The following is a 17,131-nucleotide window of genomic DNA, read 5'->3' as shown; positions in this document are numbered from 1 at the left end:
GGGATGTGCTCACTTCAGCAGCACATATGCTAACATTGGGATGATACAGAAAAAATTAGCATAGCCCCTGCACAAGGATAACATGGAAATTTGTGAAGCATTCCATATTTTTTTTATAAAAAAAAAAAAAGAAAAATAAACTTATGGATGCAGCAAAGGCAGTGCTGTGAGGGAAATTTATTGCCCTAAACATATTGAAAAAGAACAGCTAAAATCAAAGATATTCCTGCACACCTGGAAGAACTAGAAAAAGAAGAGCAAAATAATCCCAAAGCAAACAGAAGGAATATAACAAACATTAGAGCAGAAATAAATGGAATTGAGAATCAAAAAACAATAGACAAAATTATTTCGCTTCTCTAAGCCTCAGTTTCTTTATCCACCTAATCCCAGGATAAGGGGAAGTAATGTATTTAAAATGTCTAACACTGTGTTTGGGATGCTAAATAAATGGCAGTCAGTATCATTACAAGTGAGGAACCAGAAATTGAGATGAAAAGTGAGCCAGCTGCTCACTGTCACACAACAGCTGCGGAATCCGGGAGAAAAAACCCACAGAGTCCCACGGTGAAAAGTAAGCCCAGGTACATGGAGAGTGAGGGGGCTGCATTTTTACAGGATGACTGAGAACATGCTCTTCTCATAAAGCTTCATTCAAGGTGAAGGAGACAAGGGAGCAAGAATGTTGGTAGGAGGGGAAGTTGTCCAAGCAGCAAGAATGGGAAGTTCCGAGGGCCAAGGTAATAATGATCCCAGAGTGTCCGGGAGACAGCAGGACAGCCCGCACTGCTGCAGAGGAATGGGACAGCTGGAGGGTGCTCGGAAATCAGGACGGAGGCACAGATGTCAGCTTGCACAGGCCAAAGACTGCATGGGAATTTTTCTCTGCGCTTGAAGGGAAGTCACTGGAGAGTTTTGCATGGAAATGTGACAAAATCTGGCTCAGGTTTCAAAGGGTCCCCTGAAAAATATGCTGAAAGGAACAAAGTCAGAAATGGAGAGATCAGAGAGGAAGTCACTGCAGTAATCTTGGGAGAAATGATGGTGGTTTGGTGACCGCACCGGAGGTAGTGAGAACTGGTCATTCTGATAAAATGTGAAGGTAGAATTTATGGGATTCATGGATAGCTTGGAGGTGGGGTGTGGACAGAAGGCTGGTCTAAAAGATTATGGCCCAAGCAAGTGAGAAAAGGGAGGTGTCATTCCCTGAAAGGGGGGAGATGAGGAAGAAGGAGGCAGAGGAAGAGAATCCTGTTAATTAAGAACATGCCAAGTTTAAGATGCAAAGTGGATGTCCAAGTAAATTCAAAGCAGAAACTGAATAGACAAGTCTATGCACTCAAATTGAAGTCCAGGCTGAAGATTCACATTTGAAACTTCACAGTACTGGTGACATTTAAAGCCACAAGACTGGTTACACTTACCTGGGAAATGAGAATAGATGGACTCCTTGGGTCTCTGGGGGACTCTTATGTCCCAAGGTCTGGGTGATGGAGTAAGCCCAGGGAAGGAGATTGAGAAGGAATGCTCAGGAAGGTAGGTGGAGAACCTTGAGATGGATCCTGAAAAAGCCACTGGCAGAACATGGTGTAAGAAGGGAGTGACCAACCATACAAAATGATGTGGATGGATTGTATGTCCACATATGAGACTTGGCCTTTGGATTCAGCAACAAGGAGGTCACTGGTGACCTGGGCAAAGGATATGTTTAAAGAGTTTGGGAAGGAGAGAAAGCAGAGACATTGAAAGGGAAAAAAAAAAAAATACAATAGAGAGAATCAATAAAACCAAAACCAAAAGTTTGTTCTTTGAGATGATCAATAAAATTAACAAACCCTTAGCTATACTGACAAAGCAAAAAAGAGAGAAAATGCAAATAGACAAAATCAGAAGAGAAAGGAGGGACATTACTACTGACCCCAACAGAAATAAGAAGGATAATAAAAAGATACTAAGAACAACTGTATTCCAACAAATTAGACAACTTAGATGAAATGTACAAATTCCTAGAAACACATGAACAACCTACACTGACTCTAAAAGAAATAGAAAACCTGAATAGGCCAATTACAAGAAAAGAGATTGAATCAGTCATCAAAAACCTCCCAAAAAAGAAAAGCCAAGGACCAGCCGGGTTCACAGGTGAATTCTACCAATCAACCCCAAAATAATTAACCAAGCCTGCTCAAACAGTTCAAAAAAATTGAAAAGGAGGAAACACTACCTAATGTGTTCTGTAAGACAAACAATATCCTAATACCAAAGCCAGATAAAGGTATTATAAGGAAAGGATATTACAGACCAATTTATCTTATGAATATAGATGCAAAAATGCTCAACAAAATACTTGCAAATCAAATCCAACAACACATTAAAAGAATTACACATCATGATCAAGTGGGTTTTATCCCAGGTACGGAAGTGTGGTTCAACATAAGAAAACCAATTAATTAAATATGCCACATTGACAATACAAAGAGGAAAAATCACATGATCATCTTGATTGCTACATAAAAGACATTTGACAAAATCTAGGATTCTTTACTGATAAAAATACTTCAAAAGATAGGAATAGAAGGAAATTTCCTCAACATGATAAAGGGCATATATGAAAAACCCACGGCTAACATTGTACTCAATGGGGAAAGACCAGGTTTCCACCTCTAAGGTCAGGAACAAGACGAGGATGCCCACTGTTGCCAGTGTTATCCACATTGTGCTGGAAGTTCCAGCTAGTGCATTTAGGCAAGAAAAAGAAATCAAAGTCATCCAAATTGGAAAGGAAGAAGTAAAACTTTCACTATTTTCAGATGGCATGATCTATATTTAGAATGTCCAAAAAAATCTACAATGAAGCAACTAGAGATAATAAATGAGTTCAGCAAAGTGGTGGGACACAAGATCAACATGCAAAAATCAGTACTGTTTCTATACACTAGAAACAAGCAATCTGAGGAGAAACTCAAGAAAAGTTTCCATTTATAAAAGCATCTAGGGCTGTGTGACAGTGGCTCAGCAGGCAGAATTCTCTTCTGTTATGCTGGAGACCCAGGTTCCATTCCCAGTGCCTGTCCATGAAAAAAAAAATACAATAACATCTAAAAGAATTAAGTATTCAGAAATAAATTTAACTAAGGATGGAAAGAACTCTTAGTCAGAAAACTACAAAATGCAGTTAAAAGAAATAAAAAAAGACCTAAATAAATGGAAGGAACTTCCATGTTCATGGATGAGAAGATCAAATATCATTGAGAAGTCAGTTCTACCCAAATTGATTTACAGAGTCAATGCAATCCCAATTCAAATTCCAATGGCCTACTTTGAAGAAGTGGAAAAGTCTATTATCAAATGTAGAAGGATAATGGACCCAAATAACCAAAAACATCTTGATAAAGAAAACCAAACTTCCAGGAAGATGGCTGAATAGAGTAGCTCGAGGGCAACTGAGGTGGCAATTAAGGAGTGCAGCTGACCTGGGAGAGCCTTCTGCACCACATAGGACAGCCCTGGTTGCAGAGGCCAAGGATCTGAGAGGCATAGGGCTGAAGACTGGTGCGGAGGCACAGAGCCCGCGGGAGTGCACGGACAGGAGCCAGGTACTAGGAAGTAAGCCAGGCTGAGTTCCTTGGGGGTGCTACCCTCACCAGCGCAGCCCCATGGCCTGCGACTCATCCCACATCCCCTGCACCTGAACACCATCACCAGCTTCCATTCCCCACGCTCCAGGCACCCCAACCCCACCAGCCCCCAGTGCACATACCTGCCCCATGTCCCCACCCCAAGTGCAGCCCAACCCACCTCTCCTTCACCCCTCCCAAGCACTACCTCCCCCTCCCTTTTCCCTGAATTACAACTTTATGCTGCCAGTGTATAAAGGCTGCGGGCACTAACCTTCATACCCAGGTTACCCCTGGCCTCCTGCCCATAGTGTCACACAGCCTCACCCCACCACCCACCCCCAAGCTCTGCCCCTCAGTTTACAGCCCTCCTAGGCCCACGTATGCACACACGGCCCTAATCACATCATTCAGCTCTGGGAACCGCACTTTACAGCAGTCCTAGAACCACACATGCACACGGCCCTCAGCCTCACTTCCCAGCTCTGAGAAGGTGCTGACCTGCACAGCCGGTTCACATCTGCCCCCAATCCACGAAGGCATAATGCCAATGCTGCCACAGCTCTACACATGTGCACAAATGGCCCCATGCCTTAGACCGGCATACACCAGTGTTATGCGCCCCCAGACCGGTGCACCCACACAGCTACATCCTCCCTGGCCACTGTGTGTTCATGTTCACGAGCATCAGCGTAATATCCCCAACCTGCATCTACACCTACCCAGAAACAAATCACCACACTGAGTGCCCCACCCTGTACCCTGCCTGCTCCCTGCTGTACAACCATCCTACAAACACAAGGCCGTAGACTACAGAAAGAAATCAATTCCAAAAGTAAATTATTCAAGATATTTACATGCCATGAAGACAGTAGAAGATCACTAAGCATATTACAATGCAGACAGATATAGCCCTGCTTAATGACCGAATTAAAATACCAGAGGAGACACAGATGGAACAACTAATCAAAGATGTTCATACAACTCTATTTAATAAAATTAGTGGAATAGTAAATGACATAAAAGAGATCAAGAAGACAGAAGAAGAGCATAAAGAGGAATTTGAAAGAATAAATTAAAAAATAATGGATATCACAGAGATTAAAGACTCTGTTGACCAAATAAAAAACATACTAGAGGCACACAACACCAGATTTGAAGAGACAGAAGAAAGAATAAGTGATACAGAGGACAGAATAAATGACTTCAGAGACTCAAAACAACAAATGGCAAAAAAGATGGAAGAATTTGAATTGAATCTCAGGGAAATAATAGACAAAACAAAGTGCACAAATATAAGAGTAATTGGTGTCCCCAAAGGAAAAGAGAGAAGCAAAGGGCTAGGAAGAGTAGCTAAGGATATAATGAGGGAAAACTTCCCAACCTCATAAAGAACATAAGTATACAAGTCAAAGAAGCCCAATGAACTCCAAACAAAATAAATACAAATAGGCCTTCCCTGAGACACATACTAATCAGTCTGCCAAATTTTGAAGAGAAGCAGAAAATTCTGAACGTGGCAAGAAAAAAACAATCTACTACATACAAGGGAAACCAAATAAGACTGAGTTCAGACTACTCAACTACCCTGGAGGCAAGAAAGCAGTGGTATGATATATTCAAGATCCTGAAAGAAAGACTTCCAGCCAAGAATCCTGTACCCAGCCAAACTGTCCTTCAAAATTGAGGGATAGATTAAAGTTTTCACAGACAAAGAAGTTCTGAAAGAATTTGTCAATAAGAGACTGGCCCTACAAGAAAGACTAAAAGGAGTTCTGCCAGCTGGAAAAAAAAGACATAGAGGGAGGTCTGGAGGACAGCACAGAATTGAAGAGTACCACTAAGGGTAATTTAAAGAATACAAAGGGAAAGAGGAAAAAGAATATATAGATCTGGCAAATAAAATAAAAGATAAGATGGTGGACTCAAGAAACTCCTTTTCAGTAATAACTTTGAATGCTAATGGACTAAACTTACCAATTAAAGGATACAGATTGGCAGAATGGATTTAGAAGCATAATCCAGATATATGCTGCTTACAAGATACTCATCTTAGACACAAGGATACAAATAGATTGAAAGTGAAAGGATGGAAAAAGATTTTCCACACAAGTTATAAACAGAAGAAAGCAGGAGTAGCTATACTAATATTGGACAAAATAGACTTTAAATGTAAAGACATCATAAGAGACAAAGAAGGACACTATATACTAATTAAAGGGTCAATTCATCAAGAAGATAAAACAATCATAAACGTTTATGCTCCCAGTTTAAAGTACATGAGACAGACATTGACAAGACTGAAGGGAGCAATAGATGTTTCAACAATAATAGTAGGAGAATTCAATACACCACTCTCCTCTATAGATAGAACAACCAGACAGAAGATCAACAAGGAAACAGAGAAATTAAATAACTTGATAAATGAATTAGGCCTAACAGACATATATAGGTCATTGCATTGCACCCCAAAGCACAAGGATATACATTCTTCTCTAGAGCTCATGGAACATTCTCCAGGATAGAAAATCAATAAAATTGATGGGCCACTAGCAAAACTAACAAAGAAAAAAAGAGAGAGGATGCAAATAAACAAAATCAGAAATAAGAATGGGTGTTACCACAGACCCTGAAGAAATAAAAGAATCATAAGAGGATACTATGAACAACTATACACCACAGACTAGAAAATTTAGTTGAAATGGACAAATTCCTGGAGACACACAAACAAGCTACCCTGACTCAGGAAGAAATAGGCGATCTCAACAAACCAATCACAAGTAGAGAGATTCAATCAGTCATCAAAAAACTTCCTACAAAGAAAAGCCCAGAGCCAGATGGCTTCACAGGGGAATTTTATCAAACAAACTAACACCAGTCCTGCTCAAACTTTTCCAAATATTGAGGATAAAGGAACTCTATCTAACTCATTTTATGAAGCTAATATTTAAATACCAAAACCGAGTAAAGATGCTATAAGAAAGGAAAACTACAGGTCAAACACCCTAACGAACATAGATGCAAAACTTCCCAATAAAATATTAGCAAATCAAATCCAACAACATATTAAAAGAATTATACACCATGACCAAGTGGGGTTATACTTGGTTCAACTCAAGAAAATCAATTAATGTAATACAGCACATTAACAAATCGAAAGGGAAAAATCACATGATCATCTCGATTGATGCTGAAAAAGCATTCGACAAAACTCAGCATCCTTTTCTGATAAAAACATTCCAAAAGATAGGAATCAAAGGTAACTACCTCATCATGATAAAGAGAATATATGGAAAAACTGATAGCTAGCATAGTACTCAATGGAGAGAGACTGAAAGTTTTCCCCCTAAGATCCGGTACAAGACAAGGATGCCCACTGTCACCACTCTTATTCAACATTATGCTAGAAGCTCTAGCTAGAGCAATCAGGCAGGACAAAGATATAAAAGACATCCAAATGGGAAAGGGAGACGTTAAATTCTCATTATTTGCAGATGGTATGACACTATACTTGGAAGATCCTGAGAAATCTACAGCAAGGTTACTTGAGCTAATATACAATTTCAACGAGGTGGCAGGATACAAAATTAATGTGCAAAAATCAATAACATTTCTATACACAAGCAATGACCAACTGAGGAGTCAGTTAAGGAAAAAATTCCATCCAAAATAGCAACATTAAGAATCAAATACTTGATCCAAGATGGCGTCTTAGTAAGGTACATGCGTCTTTGTTCCTCCGACTCCAAATCAACTAATAGGTGAACAGAAACAGTACAGAACAGCTCCCGGGGCTACAGCAGGGAATGGACACACAGCGTAACCCAGTCTGGGCTGGTTAGTCTGACTGCGAAACTCAGCTGCGGTGAGTGAGATCCCTGAGCGGCAGGTGATTTCCCGAGCAGCCGCAGCTGCGGCGGTCCGAGCTAATCCCTCCCTCCTTTCCGGGCTGGCTGAGGGACGCGGAGAGACAAGCTTCCCAGCCAAGGCGGCTGGCGCCACACTTTTGCGGGCGGCTTCGAGCCTCAGCTTCGAGTCCGCGACTACGAGTCTCGCATCAGAGGGCTATCCAAAGTCTGGGCTGGCAAGTCTGATTGCGAGACTTGGCTGCGGCGAGACCCCCGAGCAGCCGCAGCTGCGGCGGTCCGAGCTAATCCCTCCCTCCTTCCCGGGCTGGCTGAGAGACTCGGAGAGACAAGCTTCCCAGCCAAGGCGGCCGGCGCCACACTTTTGCGGGCGGCTTCGAGTCTCGGCTTCGAGTCCGCAGCTACGAGTCTCGGATCAGAGGGCTATGCAAAGTCTGGGCTGGCAAGTCTGACTGCGACTCTTGGCTGCGGCGAGACCCCCGAGCAGCGTGTGATTTGCCGAGCAGCCGCAGCTGCGGCGGTCCGAGCTAATCCCTCCCTCCTTCCCGGGCTGGCTGAGAGTATCGGAGAAGCAAGTTTCCCAAGCCGAGGCAGGCAGCACCCTTCTTCTGCGGGCGGCTTCGAGTCTCGGCTTTGAGTCCGCGGCTACGAATCTCAGATCAGAGGGCTATCCAAAGTCTGGGCTGGCTAGACTGACTGCGAGACTCGGCTGCGGTGAGACCCCCGAGCGGCGCGTGATTTCCCGATCAGCGGCAGCTGCGGTGATCCGAGCTACTCCCTCCCTCCTTTCCGGGTCAGCTGAGAGTATTGGAGAAGCAAGTTTCCCAAGCCGAGGCAGGCGGCACCCCTCTTTTGCGGGCGGCTTCGAGTCTCTGCTTCGAGTCCGCGGATACGAGTCTCGGATAGGAGGGCTATCCAAGCAGCGGTAGCCCCCCCCCCACGGGAGGCTTCCTGGTCCGGTGGGGAATCCCCCAGGCCCGCTGCGGCCCGCAACCAGCCACAGGGTCCCCTCAAGCCGCGGCAGCTGACGCCCCCACCACGCGCAGCCCCTGAACCAACGGAGAGAATTGGATCCGAAATCCCCAGGTCACGGAGATTGGTGACTGCGGGAGACCCATTCCAAACACTTGAGACAAACGTGTGCCACGTGCGCCACATACTGGGCAAGATAAGAAAAACAGATCCCAGAGATTTCACAGAAAAATATTACAACCTTGCTGGGTCCAACACCAAGAGAAATCTGAATAAATGCCCAGATGCCAGCAGCAGAAGATAACTGTCCAGGCTCAAAAGATTGAGAATATGGCTCAGTCAAAGGAACAAACCAATAGCTCAAATGAGACACAAGAGCTGAGACAACTAATGCTGAATATACGAACAGAAATGGAAAACCTCTTCAAAAATGAAATCGATAAATTGAGGGAGGACATGAAGAGGACATGGGCTGAACATAAAGAAGAAATAGAAAAACTGGGGCGGGCCGCGGTGGCTCAGCGGGCAAAGTGCTTGCCTGCTATGCCGGAGGACCTCGGTTCGATTCCCGGCCCCAGCCCATGTAACAAAAAACGGAAAAACAAAATACAATAAAACAAGAAAATGTTTAAAGATGTTTCCCTTTCTTCCTTCCTTCCTTCCTTCTATCCTTCCTTCCTTCTCTCTGTCTTTAAAAAAAAAAAAAAAAAAAAAAAAAAAAGAAGAAATAGAAAAACTGAAAAAACAAATCGCAGAACTTATGGAAGTGAAGGATAAAGTAGCAAACATAGAAAAAATAATGGATAGCTACAATGATAGATTTAAAGAGACAGAAGATAGAATTAGTGAATTGGAGGATGAAATATCTGAAAGCCAAAAAGAAACAGAAACTATAGGGAAAAGAATGGAAAAATTTGAACAGGGTATCAGGGAACTCAAGGACAATATGAACCGCACAAATATACGTGTTGTGGGTGTCCCAGAAGGAGAAGAGAAGGGAAAAGGAGGAGAAAAACTAATGGAAGAAATTATCACTGAAAATTTCCCAACTCTTATGAAAGACCTAAAATTACAGATCCAAGAAGTGCAGTGCACCCCAAAGAGATTAGACCCAAATAGGCGTTCTCCAAGACACTTACTAGTTAGAATGTCAGAGGTCAAAGAGAAAGAGAGGATCTTGAAAGCAGCAAGAGAAAAACAATCCATTACATACAAGGGAAACCCAATAAGACTTTGTGTAGATTTCTCAGCAGAAACCATGGAAGCTAGAAGACAGTGGGATGATATATTTAAAATACTAAAAGAGAAAAACTGCCAACCAAGACTCCTATATCCAGCAAAATTATCCTTCAAAAATGAGGGAGAAATTAAAACATTCTCAGACAAAAAGCCACTGAAAGAATTTGTGACCAAGAGACCAGCTCTGCAAGAAATACTAAAGGGAGCACTAGAGTCAGATACAAAAAGACAGAAGAGAGAGATATGGAAAAGAGTGTAGAAAGAAGGAAAATCAGATATGATATATATAATACAAAAGGCAAAATGTTAGAGGAAAATATTATCCAAACAGTAATAACACTAAATGTCAATGGACTGAATTCCCCAATCAAAAGACATAGATTGGCAGAATGGATTAAAAAACAGGATCCTTCTATATGCTGTCTACAGGAAACACATCTTAGACCCAAAGATAAACATAGGTTGAAAGTGAAAGGTTGGGAAAAGATATTTCATGCAAATAACAACCAGAAAAGAGCAGGAGTGGCTATACTAATATCCAACAAATTAGACTTCAAATGTAAAACAGTTAAAAGAGACAAAGAAGGACACTATATATTAATAAAAGGAACAATTAAACAAGAAGACATAACAATCATAAATATTTACGCACCGAATCAGAATGCCCCAAAATACGTGAGGAATATACTGCAAACACTGAAAAGGGAAATAGACTCATATACCATAATAGTTGGAGACTTCAACTCACCACTCTCATCAATGGACAGAACATCTAGACAGAGGATCAACAAAGAAATAGAGAATCTGAATATTACTATAAATGAACTAGACTTAATAGACATTTATAGGACATTACATCCCACAACAGCAGGATACACCTTTTTCTCAAGTGCTCATGGATCATTCTCAAAGATAGACCATATGCTGGGTCACAAAGCAAGTCTTAACAAATTTAAAAAGATTGAAATCTTACACAACACTTTCTCGGACCATAAAGGAATGATGTTGGAAATCAATAATAGGCAGAGTGCCAGAAAATTCACAAATACGTGGAGGCTCAACAACACACTCCTAAACAACGACTGGGTCAAAGAAGAAATTGCTAGAGAAATTAGCAAATACCTCGAGGCGAATGAAAATGAAAACACAACATATCAAAACTTATGGGACGCAGCAAAGGCAGTGCTAAGAGGGAAATTTATTGCCCTAAATGCCTATATCAGAAAAGAAGAAAAGGCAAAAATGCAGGAATTAACTATCCATTTGGAAGAACTGGAGAAAGAACAGCAAGCTAACCCCAAAGCAAGCAAAAGGAAAGAAATAAGAAAGATTAGAGCACAAATAAATGAAATTGAAAACATGAAAACAATAGAGAAAATCAATAAGGCCAGAAGTTGGTTCTATGAGAAAATCAATAAGATTGATGGGCCCTTAGCAAGATTGACAAAAAGAAGAAGAGAGAGGATGCAAATAAATAAGATCAGAAATGGAAGAGGAGACATAACTACTGACCTCACAGAAATAAAGGAGGTAATAACAGGATACTATGAACAACTTTACGCTAATAAATACAACAATTTAGAGGAAATGGACGGGTTCCTGGAAAGACATGAACAACCAACTTTGACTCAAGAAGACATAGATGACCGCAACAAACCAATCACAAGTAAAGCAATTGAAGCAGTCATTCAAAAGCTTCCTAAAAAGAAAAGTCCAGGACCAGACGGCTTCACGTGTGAATTCTATCAAACATTCCAGAAAGAATTAGTACCAACTCTCCTCAAACTCTTCAAAAAAATCGAAGTGGAGGGAAAACTACCTAATTCATTCTATGACGCCAACATTACCCTCATACCAAAACCAGGCAAAGATATTACAAGAAAAGAAAACTACAGGCCGATCTCTCTAATGAATATAGATGCAAAAATCCTCAATAAAATTCTAGCAAATCGTATCCAACAACACATTAAAAGAATTATTCATCATGACCAAGTAGGATTCATCCCAGGTATGCAAGGATGGTTCAACATAAGAAAATCAATTAATGTAATACACCATATCAACAAATCAAAGCAGAAAAATCACATGATCATCTCAATTGATGCAGAGAAGGCATTTGACAAGATTCAACATCCTTTCCTGTTGAAAACACTTCAAAGGATAGGAATACAAGGGAACTTCCTTAAAATGATAGAGGGAATATATGAAAAACCCACAGCTAATATCATCCTTAATGGGGAAAAATTGAAAACGTTCCCCCTAAGATCAGGAACAAGACAAGGATGTCCACTATCACCACTATTATTCAACATTGTGTTGGAGGTTCTAGCCAGAGCAATTAGACAAGAAAAAGAAATACAAGGCATCAAAATTGGAAAGGAAGAAGTAAAACTATCACTGTTTGCAGACGATATGATACTATACATCGAAAACCCAGAAAAATCCACAACAAAACTACTAGAGTTAATAAATGAGTACAGCAAAGTAGCAGGTTACAAGATCAACATTCAAAAATCTGTAGCATTTCTATACACTAGCAATGAACAAGCGGAGGGGGAAATCAAGAAACGAATCCCATTTACAATTGCAACTAAAATAATAAAATACCTAGGAATAAATTTAACTAAAGAGACAAAAAACCTATATAAAGAAAACTACAAAAAACTGCTAAAAGAAATCACAGAAGACCTAAACAGATGGAAGGGCATACCGTGTTCATGGATTGGAAGACTAAATATAGTTAAGATGTCAATCCTACCTAAATTGATTTACAGATTCAATGCAATACCAATCAAAATCCCAACAACTTATTTTTCAGAAATAGAAAAACCAATAAGCAAATTTATCTGGAAGGGCAGGGTGCCCCGAATTGCTAAAAACATCTTGAGGAAAAAAAACGAAGCTGGAGGTCTTGCACTGCCTGACTTTAAGGCATATTATGAAGCCACAGTGGTCAAAACAGCATGGTATTGGCATAAAGATAGATATATCGACCAATGGAATCGAATAGAGTGCTCAGATATAGACCCTCTCATCTATGGACATTTGATCTTTGATAAGGCAGTCAAGCCAACTCACCTGGGACAGAACAGTCTCTTCAATAAATGGTGCCTAGAGAACTGGATATCCATATGCAAAAGAATGAAAGAAGACCCATATCTCACACCCTACACAAAAGTTAACTCAAAATGGATCAAAGATCTAAACATTAGGTCTAAGACCATAGAACAGTTAGAGGAAAATGTTGGGAGATATCTTATGAATCTTACAATTGGAGGCGGTTTTATGGACCTTACACCTAAAGCAAGAGCACTGAAGAAGGAAATAAATAAATGGGAACTCCTCAAAATTAAACACTTTTGTGCATCAAAGAACTTCATCAAGAAAGTAGAAAGACAGCCTACACAATGGGAATCAATATTTGGAAACGACATATCAGATAAAGGTCTAGTATCCAGAATTTATAATGAGATTGTTCAACTCAACAACAAAAAGATAGCCAACCCAATTACAAAATGGGAAAAAGACTTGAATAGACACCTCTCAGAGGAGGAAATACAAATGGCCAAAAGACACATGAAGAGATGCTCAATGTCCCTGGCCATTAGAGAAATGCAAATCAAAACCACAATGAGATATCATCTCACACCCACCAGAATGGCCATTATCAACAAAACAGAAAATGACAAGTGCTGGAGAGGATGCGGTGAAAGAGGCACACTTATCCACTGTTGGTGGGAATGCCAAATGGTGCAACCACTGTGGAAAACAGTTTGGCGGTTCCTCAAAAAGCTGAATATAGAATTGCCATACGACCCAGCAATACCGTTGCTGGGAATCTACTCAAAGGAATTAAGGGCAAAAACTCAAACAGACATTTGCACACCAATGTTTATAGCAGCGTTATTTACAATTGCAAAGAGATGGAAACAGCCAAAATGTCCATCAACAGACGAGTGGCTAAACAAACTGTGGTATATACATACGATGGAATATTATGCAGCTTTAAGGCAGGATAAACTTATGAAGCATGTAATAACATGGATGGACCTAGAGAACATTATGCTGAGTGAGTCTAGCCAAAAACTAAAAGACAAATACTGTATGGTCCCAATGATGTGAATCGACACTCGAGAATAAACTTGGAATATGTCATTGGTAACAGAGTTCAGCAGGAGTTAGAAACAGGGTAAGATAATGGGTAATTGGAGCTGATGGAATACAGACTGTGCAATAGGACTAGATACAAAAACTCAAAAATGGACAGCACAATAATACCTAATTGTAAAGTAATCATGTTAAAATACTGAACGAAGCTGCATCCGAGCGATAGGTTCTTGTTTTGTTTTGTTTGTTTTGTTCTTATTATTATTACTTTTATTTTTTTTCTCTATATTAACATTCTATATTTTTTTCTGTTATACTGCTAGTTCTTCTAAACCGATGCAAATGTACTAAGAAACGATGATCATGCATCTATGTGATGATGTTAAGAATTACTGATTGCATATGTAGAATGGTATGATGTCTAAAAAAAAAATGGTCAGCACAATACTGCCTAACTGTAATGTAATTATGTTGGAACGCTGAATGAAGCTTCATCTGATCTATAGTTTTTTTTTTGTTTTTTTTTCTTTCTCTTATATATTTTTGTACTTTTTATTTTTATTTGTGTTTTCTCTGTGTTATCACTTTATTTCTTTTTCTGTTGTCGTGCTATTTCTTTCTCTAAATTGATGCATATGTACTGAGAAATGATGACCATACACCTATGTGATGATATTAAGAATTACTGATTGCATATGTAGAATGGATTGATTTCTAATGTTGTGTTAGTTAATTTTTTTTAATTAATAAAAAAAAAGAATCAAATACTTAGGAATGAACTTAACAAGGAACGGAAAGGACTTGTACACAGAAAACTACATAACACTGCTAAAAGAAATCAAAGGAGATCTAAATAGGTGGAAAGACATTCTCTGCTCATGGATAGGAAGACTAAATATAGTTAAGATATCAATCCTCCCCAAATTGATCTACAGATTCAACACAGTACCAATCAAAATTCCAACAACCTACTTTGAAGATTTGGAAAAGCTAATTGTCAAATTCATCTGGAAGGGAAAGAGACCCCAAATAGCTAAAAGCATACTAAAAAAGAACAACAAAGTGGGAGGATTAACACTCCCGACTTTATAAACCTATTATAAAGCCAGAGTGGTCAAAACAGCATGGTACAGGCACAAAGATAGAAGCATTGACCAATGGAATCAAATCAAGAATGCAGAAATAGACCACCAAAACTGTAGGTCAAGTGATTTTTTACAAGGCCCACAAATGCTCTGAACTGGAAAAAAAAGTCTTTTCAATAATTGGGCATGGAAGAACTGGATATCAATAGCCAAGAGAATGAAAGAGGACCCCTATCTTACACCCTGCATAAAAATTAACTCAAAGTGGATCAAACACCTAAATATAAGAACTAGCAACACAAATCTGCTAGAAAATGTAGGGAAACATCTTCAAGACCTAGCAATAGGAGGTAGCTTCCTAAACTTTACCCCCAAATCACAAGCAACAAAAGAAAAATAGATAAATGGGAACTCCTCAGAATCAAATGCTTCTGCACTTCAAAAGACTTTGTCAAAAAGGTGAAGAGGCAGCCAAAAAAAGAAAAAAGATTCAAATTTGGAGGATTCACATTCCTAACTTTAAAGCATATTGCAAAGCTACAGTGTACATATCAGCATGGTACTGGCATAAAGATTGACATATTGCTCAATGGAACTAAATTGAGAGTTCAAAATAGACCCACACATTTATACTCAATTGATCTTTGGCAAGGCTGCCAAGTCCACTCAACTGGGACAGAATAGTCTCTTCAACAATTGGTATGGGGAAAACTGGCTACCCATATCCAAAAGAATGAAAGAGGACCCCTATCTCACCCTATACACAAAAATTAACTCAAAACCTCTTTTGTTGTTCAGATGTGGCCTCTTTCTCACACATAACATGGGAAGCAAACTCAGTGCCCTCCCCTCTCTATGCGGGACTTGATTCTCAGTGGTGTAAACCTCCCTGGCAATGTGGGACAGAAATCCTAGAATGAGCTGGGACTCAGCATCAAGGGACTGAGAAAATGTTCTCGACTGAAAGGGGAAAGAGAGAAATGAGACAAAATAAAGTGTCCATGACTGAGAGATTTCAGAGTCAAGAGGTTATCCTGGAGGTTATTCTTATGCATTATATAAATACCCCCTTTTTAGTTTATGGTATATTAGAGAGGCTAGAGGGTGCCTGAAACTGTAAAGCTATATTCCAGTAGCCATGTTTCTTGAAGATGAAAATATAACTATGTAGCTTTCGCCGAGTGACTGTGTGATTGTGAAAAACTTGTGTCTGATTCTCCTTTTATCTATGGCATGGACAGATGAGTAAAAAACATGCATTAAAAAATAAATAAATAGGGCAGGCCATGGTGGCTCAGCAGGCAGAGTTCTTGCCTGCCGTGCTGGAGACCTGGGTTTGATTCCCAGTGCCTGCCCATGCAAAAAATAAATAAATAAATAAAAGGGGGGAACAAATGTTAAAATAAATTGAGTAGATTGAAATACTAGTGATCAATGAATGGGAGCGATAAGGAGTGTAGAAAAAAGTAGTGGGAACAAAGGTTAAAATATTTTGGGTAGATGGAAATACTAGTGGTCAATAAGAGGGAGGGGCAAAGGGTATGGCATGTATGAGTTTTTTCTTTTTTCTTTTTATTTCTTTTGCTGGAGTGATGCAAATGTTCTAAAAATGATCATGGTGATATTGTGCGCCATTGATTATGCACCAAATATGGAATTTTGTATGTTAAGAATGTTCACTTTTGTATCTTGTTTTGGTTTGTCAATAAAAATTTTTTAAAAAAAGAAAAAACTTAACTCAAAATGGATCAAAGACCTAAATATGAGAGCCAGGACCATAAAACTCCTATAAGAAAATGTGGGGGAGCATCTTCAAGATCTTGTGGTAGATGGTAACTTCTTAGACCTTACACCCAAAGCACAAGCAACAAAAGAAAAAGTAGATAAATGGGACTTCCTCAAAAGTGAAGACTTTTATGTTTCAAAAGGCTTTGTTAAAAAGGTGCAAAGGCAGCCTACTCAATGGGAGAAAAATAGTTGAACGCCACATTATCCAGAATAGATAAAGGAATCCTACAACTCCACAATAAAAAGACAAACAATCCAATTAAAAATTGGCAAAAGACTTGAATAAACATTTTTCAAAAGAGGAAACATGAATGGCTTAAAGTCATATGAAAAGATGCTCAACTTCACTAGCTATGAGGGAGATGCAAATCAAAACCACAATGAATTATCATTCACTTACTAGAATGGCCACTATTACACAAACAGAAAACTACAAGTATCAAAAATAATGTGGAGA

General features: G+C 39.7%; 1 non-coding gene and 1 pseudogene across 1 annotated transcript; one reads left to right on the top strand and one right to left on the bottom strand.

Moving 5' to 3' along the window:
• LOC143645699 (cytoplasmic dynein 1 intermediate chain 2-like) overlaps positions 1-17,131 on the bottom strand; it is a 48,350-nt pseudogene that overhangs the window by 11,821 nt on the left and 19,398 nt on the right.
• On the top strand, positions 6-112 carry LOC143647441 (U6 spliceosomal RNA). Its single transcript, XR_013158068.1, has one exon. It is a non-coding gene; the product is annotated as a U6 spliceosomal RNA (small nuclear RNA).

The sequence above is a fragment of the Tamandua tetradactyla genome, chromosome 9 (assembly GCF_023851605.1).
Source record: "Tamandua tetradactyla isolate mTamTet1 chromosome 9, mTamTet1.pri, whole genome shotgun sequence".
NCBI classification, from domain to species: Eukaryota; Metazoa; Chordata; class Mammalia; order Pilosa; family Myrmecophagidae; genus Tamandua; species Tamandua tetradactyla.
Note: the sequence above shows the minus strand (reverse complement) of the source record. Positions and strands in the feature narration are given on the sequence as shown.